General features: G+C 39.5%; 1 protein-coding gene across 1 annotated transcript in view; it reads left to right on the top strand.

The window, feature by feature from the left end:
* MYO1D (myosin ID) overlaps positions 1–9,903 on the top strand; it is a 301,837-nt gene that overhangs the window by 88,267 nt on the left and 203,667 nt on the right. The window lies entirely within an intron of this gene.

Below are 9,903 nucleotides of genomic sequence, written 5' to 3'. Positions count from 1 at the left end.
TGAGGTCAGGAGTTCGAGACCAGCCAGGTCAACATAGTGAAACCCCATCTCAACTAAAAATACAAAAATTAGCCGGGCATAGTGGCAGGCTCCTGTAATCCCAGCAACTCGGGAGGCTGAGGCAGGAGAATCGCTTGAACTCGGGGGGGCAGAGGATGCAGTAAGCCGAAATCGCACCACTGCACTCCAGCCTGTGCGACAGAGTGAGACTCCATCTTTAAAAAAAAAAAAAAAAAAAAATTTCTTTGCAACATTTCTCATGACAGTGGAAAATAATGAAGAATCTTAAATGTTAAGAAGTTAGTGGAGATGAAGAGTGATTGGCTATGGGTACAAACATACAGTAAGATAGAAGAAATAAGTTTTTTTTGTTTTTTTTTTTTTTTGGACGCAGTGTCTTGCTCTGTCACCCAGGCTGGAGTACAATGATATGATCCTAATTTGTTGCAGCCTTGAACTCCTGGGCTCAAGCAATCCTGCTGTGTTGGCCTCCCCAGTAGCTGGGTCTACAGCCATGTGCCACAACATCTGGCTAAATTTTTTTAAGAGATGAGTTCTGACTATCTTGCCCAGGCTAGTGTTGAACTCCTGGGCTCTAATGGTGCTCCCACCTCAGCCTCCCAAAGTGCTGAGATTACAAACATGAGGAGAAGTAAGTACTAAAGTTTGAGAGCCCGCTAGAGCGACTATACTTAGCAACAATATAATGTATATGTCAAAGTCACTAGAAAAGAGGACTTTAAAAGATATTGTGTTAGTCTGTCCTTGAGTCGCTATAAGAAAATACCTGAGGCTGGGTAATTTATAAAGAAGAGGTTTAATTGACTGATGGTTCTGCAGGCTGTATAGGAAGCATGGTGTGGGCATCTGCTCCTGGTGAGGGCCTCAAAAGAGCTTCCATTCATTGCAGAAGGCAGAGGGGGAGCAGGCATCACATGCCAAGAGCAGGAGCAAGAGAGGGAGACATCTCATGAACTAACAGAGCAAGAGTTCACTCATCACCAAGGAGATGGCACTAAGACATTCATGACGGATATGCCCCATGATCCAGTCCCTCCCACCAGGCCCCACCTCCAACATTGGGGATTCAATTTCAACCTGAGATTCGAAGGGGATAGACATTCAAACCATGCCAGATGCCAACACCTAAAAATGATAAACACCCGGTCAGGCACCGTGGCTCATGCCTATAATCCCAGTACTTTGAGAGGCCGAGTCGGGCGGATTGCCTGAGCTCAGTAGTTCACAACCAGCCTGGGCAACACAGTGAAACCCTGTCTCTACTAAAATACAAAAAATTAGCCAGTATGATGGTGTTTGCCTGTATTCCCAGCTACTTGGGAGGCAGAGGCAGGAGAATTGCTTCTAGCCGGGAGGTGGAGGTTGCAGTGAGCTAAGATTGTGCCGCTGCACTCCAGCTTGGGTGACAGAGCAAGACTCCATCTCAAAAACAAAAGAAAAGATAAACACTCAAGGGAACAGATACCCCAAATACCCCAACTTGATCTTTATACATTCTATGTATGTAACAGACACTCACACATAACCTGTATATAAGTAAAATATTATATATCAAGAAAAGAGTTATATAAATTATGATGTACCTATACGATAGAAAACTATGGGTCAGGCATAGTAGCTTATGCCTGTAATCCCAGCACTTTGGGAGTCTGTGGCAGGTGGATAACCTGAGGTCAGGAGTTCAAGACCAGCCTGACCAACATGGTGAAACCCTGTCTCTGCTAAAAATACAAAAATTAAAAATTAACTGGGGGTGGTGGTGGGCACCTGTAATCCCAGCTACTTGGGAGGCTGAGGTAGGAGAATCACTTGAACCCAGGAGGCAGAGGTTGCAGTGAGCCGAGATCGCACCACTGCACTCCAGCCTGGGCAACAGAGCGAGACTCCATCTCAAAACAAAACAAAAAAAGACGAAACTATGCAGCCATTAATAATGACAATGTGAAATATTTTAACAAAATGAAGAGTGTTCTTCATAAATGTTAAGTGAAAATATATGTTACAAAACAGGATATTCAGTGTGATTCCTCTTTAACCACATTGTTAATTCTGGAAATATCTACACACACACCCATTATATTTACTGAAGAGGACCTGATGAGTCATACTTTTGGTGGCTGGGGGGACATTATTCCTAACTAAGGAAAATTAGGAATATTTTTATGCAGTAGTTTTTGTTGAAGTCTTAATGTTGCCAAACATCACTGTCTCTTCAAACTTAGTACTATAATGAGAGTCAGTATTTTTAAGAAATTCAATTTCAAAATAAGATGTTTACTGCTCAGCTGTCCTGGGTTAGTTGTATTGTATTTGTGTGGATAAGAAACCAAACACTCAGAAAATATGTTGGTGACAAGTATCCTTGGGGAACTCAAAATATAATCAAACATTTATAATTTTAATGCAGATTTACAAACAAAGTGCTGTATTCATGAGTTTATTGTACTTTAAATGGATTATAAATAGAAACAACATGTAACTATAATCACATTATTTCAGCCTAAAGTTTTAAGTAACAGTTTTTATTTTAAGGTAATACATGTTCATTGTGAAAGATTTTTTAATTTAAAGAAGAGAATAATATTACCCATCATCTCACCACCAAAAGAAAATCACTGCCAGCATATTGGAATATATCATTCCAGTCTTTGTTCTACTGTCTTACATGCACGCACACAGAGACACATACACACATACACACACACACACACACACACATATCAAAAATCAAGGAGACTATATGCACTGTAAATGGGTATTACCATTTGAAAATCAGCAGAACCATGGTGATAGTTGTGGTACTCTGCTCCTAAACCACTTCTGTGTGATCTTCCAGGCTTCCTCCCTTGACTCTGATCTGCACAGCATCACAATGTTAGATTTTATGGTGTTGTGTCTCCGTTCAAAAACCCTTCAATCACCCACAGAATTAAGACTAGACTTTCCCGGAGTCTGGCTCCAACCAACCACATCTGTGATACCGTAGCATGACATCGTTTGTTTGTTTTTACTGAACCCTCAAACATCTCTGCTTTTTCACCTGTATGTGTACTTTTACACATACTGTTTGCCTTGCTTACAGTGTTCTTCAAATTCGATTCTGCCTCACTAAAGTCCTCCCAACCAGACCACTGTAAATAAAGTCATCTTTACTTCTTCGCCAGAACCCATTTGTCAGTTGTATGTGGCTCTATGAGACAGTGAGTCAAAGGGAAGCAGGAACAATGCGGCTGCTGTTCGTTTTATTATAGGATTTAGGTTTGTGTGAGGTTTTAGGTCATTCTCACTTCATTTGTCTGTAAAACGATGGGGATGGATACGGGCATAGCTATTATGATCAGGTGTGAAGTGTGTTACAGGTAATTTTTTACCAAGGTTTTGAAGATTGTGAATTATTTTATAGGTAGGAGTTGATTCAAAGTTATTCCTATGGAATTTATACATGCTTTCTTAAGTGGGCAAGGAAGGCACATCTCAGAGATTGCACAGCTCCCGGAAAGGTGTTGCACATGTGGATGTTCCTCCCAAGCTGTGCTATGGAAGAGGCGGGGCAGAGAACCTCTCAAATAGATGACTTATAAGGAGTCTTTAGCTCAGAAATTCCCGGTGGATTCTTTGTTTTTTGTAGTCTTTAACCAGTGTTTAAATCTTGGATCATTTATTAATTTTGCAGATGTGTCTGATCTCTTCAGCTACATTATAAATTACTGAGGGCAGCAGAATCCTTGTACTTTATTATGTTCCACAGAGGACTCCCAGCATCATGCCCTGTACCCAATAGCCTTAGGTAGCATTTTGTCAATAATATACTTACATGATTCAATATTAGGTAGTAATTTGCTTCTGGATTTACAAGATTTCTTATTAGCTATGTTGTGTATAAAAGCAAAGATATTTTTGAATATGTAAGAGCTATTTGTGTGCATTTAAATGAGATGCTTTAGTAATACCAAGCAAATGGAGTAATCAGTAGGCCCAAGAGTTATTCCCAACTGGGCCGGGCACGGTGGCTCACGCCTGTAATCCCAGCACTTTGGGAGACTGAAGCGGGAGGATTGCTTGAGCCCAGGAATTCAAGACCAGCCTGGGCAACATAGTGAGATCCTGTCTCTACAAAATTTTTTAAAAATTAGCCAGGCATGTTGGCCCTTGCCTGTGGTACTAGCTACTCAGGAGGCTTGGGAGTGGTGCGGGGGGGAAGGGGGAAATAAAATAGTATCCACCTTACAGTATGGTTGTTAAGTAAGTTAATATATTTGACAGAATTCGAACACTTTGTAAGTACCTCTGTATTTACTGGGTTTTGTGTGTGTATGTGTGTGTGCGCGCGCGTGCACGTGTGTGTGTGCTTTGAGACAGGATCTCGCTCTTATCACCCAGGCTGGAGTGCAGTGGCACAATTATGACTCAATGCAGCCTCAACTTCCAGGGCTCAAGCAATCCCTCCTACTTTGAAACAGGGTCTCACTCTTATCACCCAGGCTGGAATGGAGTGGTGTGATTATGGCTCACTGCAGCCTCAGCCTCTGGGGCTCAAGTGATCCCACCTGCCTCAGCCTCCCGAGTAGCTGGGACTATAGGTGTGTACCACCACCTCAGCTAATGTTTTTATTTTTTGTACAGACAGGGTCTGACTTTGTTGCCCAGGCTAATCTCGAACTCCTAGACTCAAATGATCCTTCTCTCTCAGCCTCCCAAAGTACTGGGATTACAGGCATGAGCCACTGCACCCAACCATATTAATACTAATGGTTTGGGTTTTCATCAGTTAACTATTGTCACAGTGTACATCACAGACCACTTGCATTAGTGTCCTAGGGCTGCTGCAAAAAAATTATCACCAACTTGGCAGCTTAAAACACAGAAATTTATTCTTTCACAGTTCTGGAGGAAGGTTTGAAATCAGTTTCACTGGGCCAAATCAGAATGTCAGCAGGGCCACATTTCTTCCAAAGGTTACAGGGGAAAATCTATTCCTTGCTTCTCCCAGCTTCTGGTAGCTGCCAGCATCCCATGGCTTGTGGCTGCCTCTGTGGTCACAGTGCCTTCTGTTCTGTTGTCATACTTTCCAGTGCCTCTGTTTTACAAGGATATGTATTATTGCATTTAAGGTCCAAACAGATAATCCAGAATAATCTGCCTATCTCAAAATCCTTAATCACATATGCAGAGTTTTTGGGTTTTGTGTGTGTTTTTTTTTTCCTCCTACCACAGATCTGTATGCGATGATAACTTAAAGCTGGTAACATTCACAGAGATTTGAAGTTGGCTATTTTGGTTACTTTTTAAGGACCATTGTTCAGCCTACCACATCACTCTAAAACTTAGTGGATATAACAGTCAGAATATATTTCTCTCTCATGCATCTAAGGTTTGGCCAATTTTGGCTCAGTTTATCCAATTTATATCCCCTTGGCCAAAGCAGGTCACATCAATGGGATAACCTATGGAGGTCAAGAAGGAAGAAGTGAATATTTGCTAAACTATAATGTAACCTAGCATGGGGTTCTCTGTAGATGACAATAACTTAAAGCTAAATTAGCAATATATTTGGGTGAAGAAGAAAATCCAGAATTAAAAGCAAAGTTATTTAGTAATAGAACAGTTTTCTGTAGTTCTTATTTGATGGTTAAATCAAGGAGCTCTGTCTATTGTGGGCCTAGTCTGGCTAAATACAAGTATTTTCCTGAATCTAATAATCATAGGAAACCTGTTCTAGGATTTTTTATTTATGAGATAAACCTCTACAGACATGGAAACTCCAGCACTCCTTTAGGCTACCTGCCATTATATAGTTAATCAGTGGATTCCATGGAGTTATGAATAAGAAGCAAGGGTTTTCTGCCCCTTTGGAAGAACAGAATGTCTGCTGGATAGCCTCTCAAAATGAGAAGTGAACCTGGAGATTGCTCACCAGCTGCTTTCCTGAAGCCAAAGCTATATTAATTACAGTATTTTCTCGTGTCATCTTTGGCCTATGAGCTTGGGTATCTAGTTCATCTAAATAATCCAACCAAGATTTGGTTCCTTACCCATTACTTGGAGTTAATTTGGGAACCCATATATAATACTTGAGTTTGATAGAATTTCCTAGTCAAATTTTTTTTCTTCCCTCTCGTTCCAGTAATAGAGGAATTATATCATTCTCACAGGCCCAGTGAGAAAATGAACAACACACAGTGTTTATTGCTTTCTGGGTCTTGTTGACTTTAAGAGAGAGAATAAGGATGTGCACATTTTCCGTGGTCACTTGATAAAATGCAGTGACATTGAGATATTGACTTTTTTCCCAAAAAAAAAAAAAAATGATAAAGAGAAATTTTCCATGAAAAAAATCCTATAACTAGAATGAATAGGGAAGCAGGAACTTAATTTAGAATATCCACATTTTCATACTATAACAGAACCAGCTTATTTAAGATGAAGAGTTTATATTTTCAGTGAAATTTTTATGTAAAAGGAAAATTCACTGAAAATCAGACATTTTCATGCATCAAGTTGTTCATTGGCAAATTGGCAGCAGTTTTTCAAGTTGATGCTTATTCATGCTAGTCTGCTCTAGAACCATCAACCGTCAACAATGAATTTAAAATTCTCTTCAGACTTGAGAACTACATGACATCTGCCATGTATTTTCTTCCTTGAATGTTTCATAGTTTGCTCAGCTCATCCTCACAGTTGTGTGATAGGATGGGCTGTTTCTTTTTAGTGCTCTTATACCCTAAGGTTACTGAGCCCTTGGATGTAACACTTCCACGGGGCCTTGTTACAGATCAGCAAGTATTTAAACTTCAAATAAAGATATTTAGTCTATTCAAGCCAGTAATCATTCCTTCAGCAAATGTGTTTATTGCTAGGTACTCTTTGGAAATACAGGAATAAATAAAATGAAAATAGTCCTTGTCCTCATGGATTACACATTCTAGTCAGACAAAACATGAGTGAACACATAATTACAAATTGTGTAACAGTCATGAAGGAAAGAAAATGCTGAGTGGGGCAAGCATTCAAGAGGACAATGTATTTTTGAGAGGATGGTCAGGGAAGACCTCTCTGAGGAAGTGCTATTAAGCTGGGACCTATAGAATATGAAGGATTTGACCCTAGGAAAAGTTCAAAGAGGAAGAATTCAAGCCAGGAAATACATAAATAAGGAGGCTGTGAGAAAGAGCTTGAACATTTGAAAGACCTTTTAAGCAGTTTCACCAGAGTGTCTGTCTTCTGTCACTTTTTGACACTATTGCACATCCATTTCTTCAAGGTTCAGTGCAGCAGGGTTTATATCTATGCTGGAGTTTAGGTTTTGGTTTTCTAGAAGGACACCTGGAGGGCAGCTATAGAGAAGTTCCATGAAATATCGATCATAAGCCACTTGAGATGAATGAAAAAAGACCAAAAAGAAGGGCAGCTTTTGATGATCCTAAAATATTTCCGTGGTTCACATACAGAAATAACTGTTTAGGCAGCCTAATGCTTATGTTCATTTGAAAAGCAGTCTGATTTGTTTTCTGAAATCAAGACATGCATTTCTGACTTTGTATGAAACCACTCATTTATTATGACATATATTAAAATCTATACTATATACCCTTTTCATCATACTTAATGCCTTTTATAATCAAGTAATTTATTTTAATGTGTCTGTGTGCATATATGTATGTATCCCCTGATGACTTCCCAGTGACTTCTTACACCTCTATTTCAGAGGAGATATATAAAGATTTCAAATATTAACCCTTCTTAATGCCTGACCAGGTGCTGACCTAGATTCACACCACTCACATAGAACATTTCTCCTGCCATCTTCATCATCTGTAGCCGAAAACTCGTTTGTATTTCAAACAATCCAGAGCTTTAGTGGGCATTTCACACATTTTTAATTATGGATAATCTACTGGAATAGGCAGAATCTGCTGCCATTCACGGAGTGATTATAAAATAAAGGCTCTCTGCTCATTATGGTTGAATTCCCCTAATGTTTTAACAAAAACAAATTAATTGTATGGGCATGTAATTGATTGTAAAGTAGGGAAGACCTTTCTAACTATAGCAGCAGCAGAAGAATTCACAAAGGCAAAGTTTGATAGATATTCCTGTGTAAAAATTTAAAACTTCTGGCCGGGCACGGTGACTCACGCCGGTAATCCCAGCACTTTGGTAGGCCGAGGTGGGCAGATCACAAGGTCAGGAGATCGAGACCATCCTGGCTAACACAGTGAAACCCTGTCTCTACTAAATATACAAAAAAAAAAGTAGCCGGGCGGGGTGGCGGGTGCCTATAGTGCCAGCTACCCGGGAGGTAGAGCTTACATTGAGCCTAGATGGCTCCACTGCACTCCAGCCTGGGCGACAGAACGAGACTCCGTCTCGCTTTGTCGCCCAGGCTGGAGTGCAGGGGCCAGATCTGAGCTCACTGCAAGCTCCGCCTTCCGCATTTACGCCATTCTCCTGCCTCAGCCTCCGAGTAGCTGGGACTACAGGCGCCCGCCACCACGCCCGGCTAGTTTTTTTTTTTTTTAGTAGAGATGGGGTTTCACCGTGTTAGCCAGGATGGTCTCGATCTCCTGACCTCGTGATCCGCCCGTCTCGGCCTCCCAAAGTGCTGGGATTACAGGCTTGAGCCACCGAGCCCGGCCAAAAAAAAAAAAAAAAATTTAAACTTCTGTTTTTCAAAAAAAATCATTGTATCACAATATGTTTAGTTGTAAAAACAGAAAACGTGATTCAAACTGGCATAGAGAGTAACAGATTTATTTCATAGAACATGAAGCCCCCTATTCAGCCTTCTCTTGGGTTGTCTTCCTTCCAAGTCTGGCTCCCCCTTGTGGTTGTGAGGTGGCGGCTAACAATTTCAGCCACCACAGGTTCTAGATTTAAGGAGAGTCGCCTCTAGAAGTCCTTGGACATTGTCTCAGACAGGAGAGAACGTTTTTCTCTGAAACACCTATCAAAACTCCTCCTGTTTCATTGACCTGAACCAATAACCATGGCCAGGAAATGATAAAAGGCAAAATGCTAAGAAATCTTTGTAAATATAATAAAAAGTTAGTTTATTTTCATATACAAAAAGCCCTTACAGATCATTATGTAAAGTAATGAATATGTTATGGACAAAAAAAAAATAGAGAAACAATTCACAAAAGAAAAAATTTAAATAGCTAATGAATTTTTAAAAGTTGAATAACCCTAATTAAAGCAGTTTAATCAGAGCTACATTATCCCATCAATTTATTTAATTCTTTTAAGCTATTTATATGGTAGATTTTGGAAATGAGGGCTTTAACGTGTGGCAGCTGATCACAAACAACGGGATCACAACAACAATTCTGTTTCGAGAACTTTGCATGAATCATTCATGTGCTTGAATTTATGTACAAGGATACTACTAAAATGTTACTGTATTTATAACTACAAAAAAAGAAAACATCAGAAATATCTCACAATAGGAGATTGGTTAACTGAATTTCATATTTGTCTGAGTACTGCAAGGATGCTTAGAATCACATCATAGGAGGATATTTGATCACATGGGAAAATATTTCTGATATATGAAGTAAAACGCATTGCAAGGCATTCTATGATTCTGTACGGTTTTGTATAAAAATGTATACAGTCATAAAATAAAAATGAGTACATTTGACTGCATAAAACTTTTTTAAAAACAACTTCTGTATGGCAGTATACCATAAACAATATCAAGAGATCATCAACATATGGAAAACAATAAAAACACCAATGACAAAAGGATGGTTCACTTAATTTATGAAGACCTCATACAAGTGAATAAAATAGAAACCCAAAGAAAATGGATAAAAGATAGAAATACACAGTTCACCAACAGAATTACGAATTACTAAGAAGATATAAATTTATTTTTAAAAC

The sequence above is a fragment of the Colobus angolensis genome, unplaced genomic scaffold (assembly GCF_000951035.1).
Source record: "Colobus angolensis palliatus isolate OR3802 unplaced genomic scaffold, Cang.pa_1.0 Scaffold167, whole genome shotgun sequence".
Classification (NCBI taxonomy): Eukaryota; Metazoa; Chordata; class Mammalia; order Primates; family Cercopithecidae; genus Colobus; species Colobus angolensis.
This window is presented reverse-complemented; position numbering and strand designations above follow the sequence as displayed.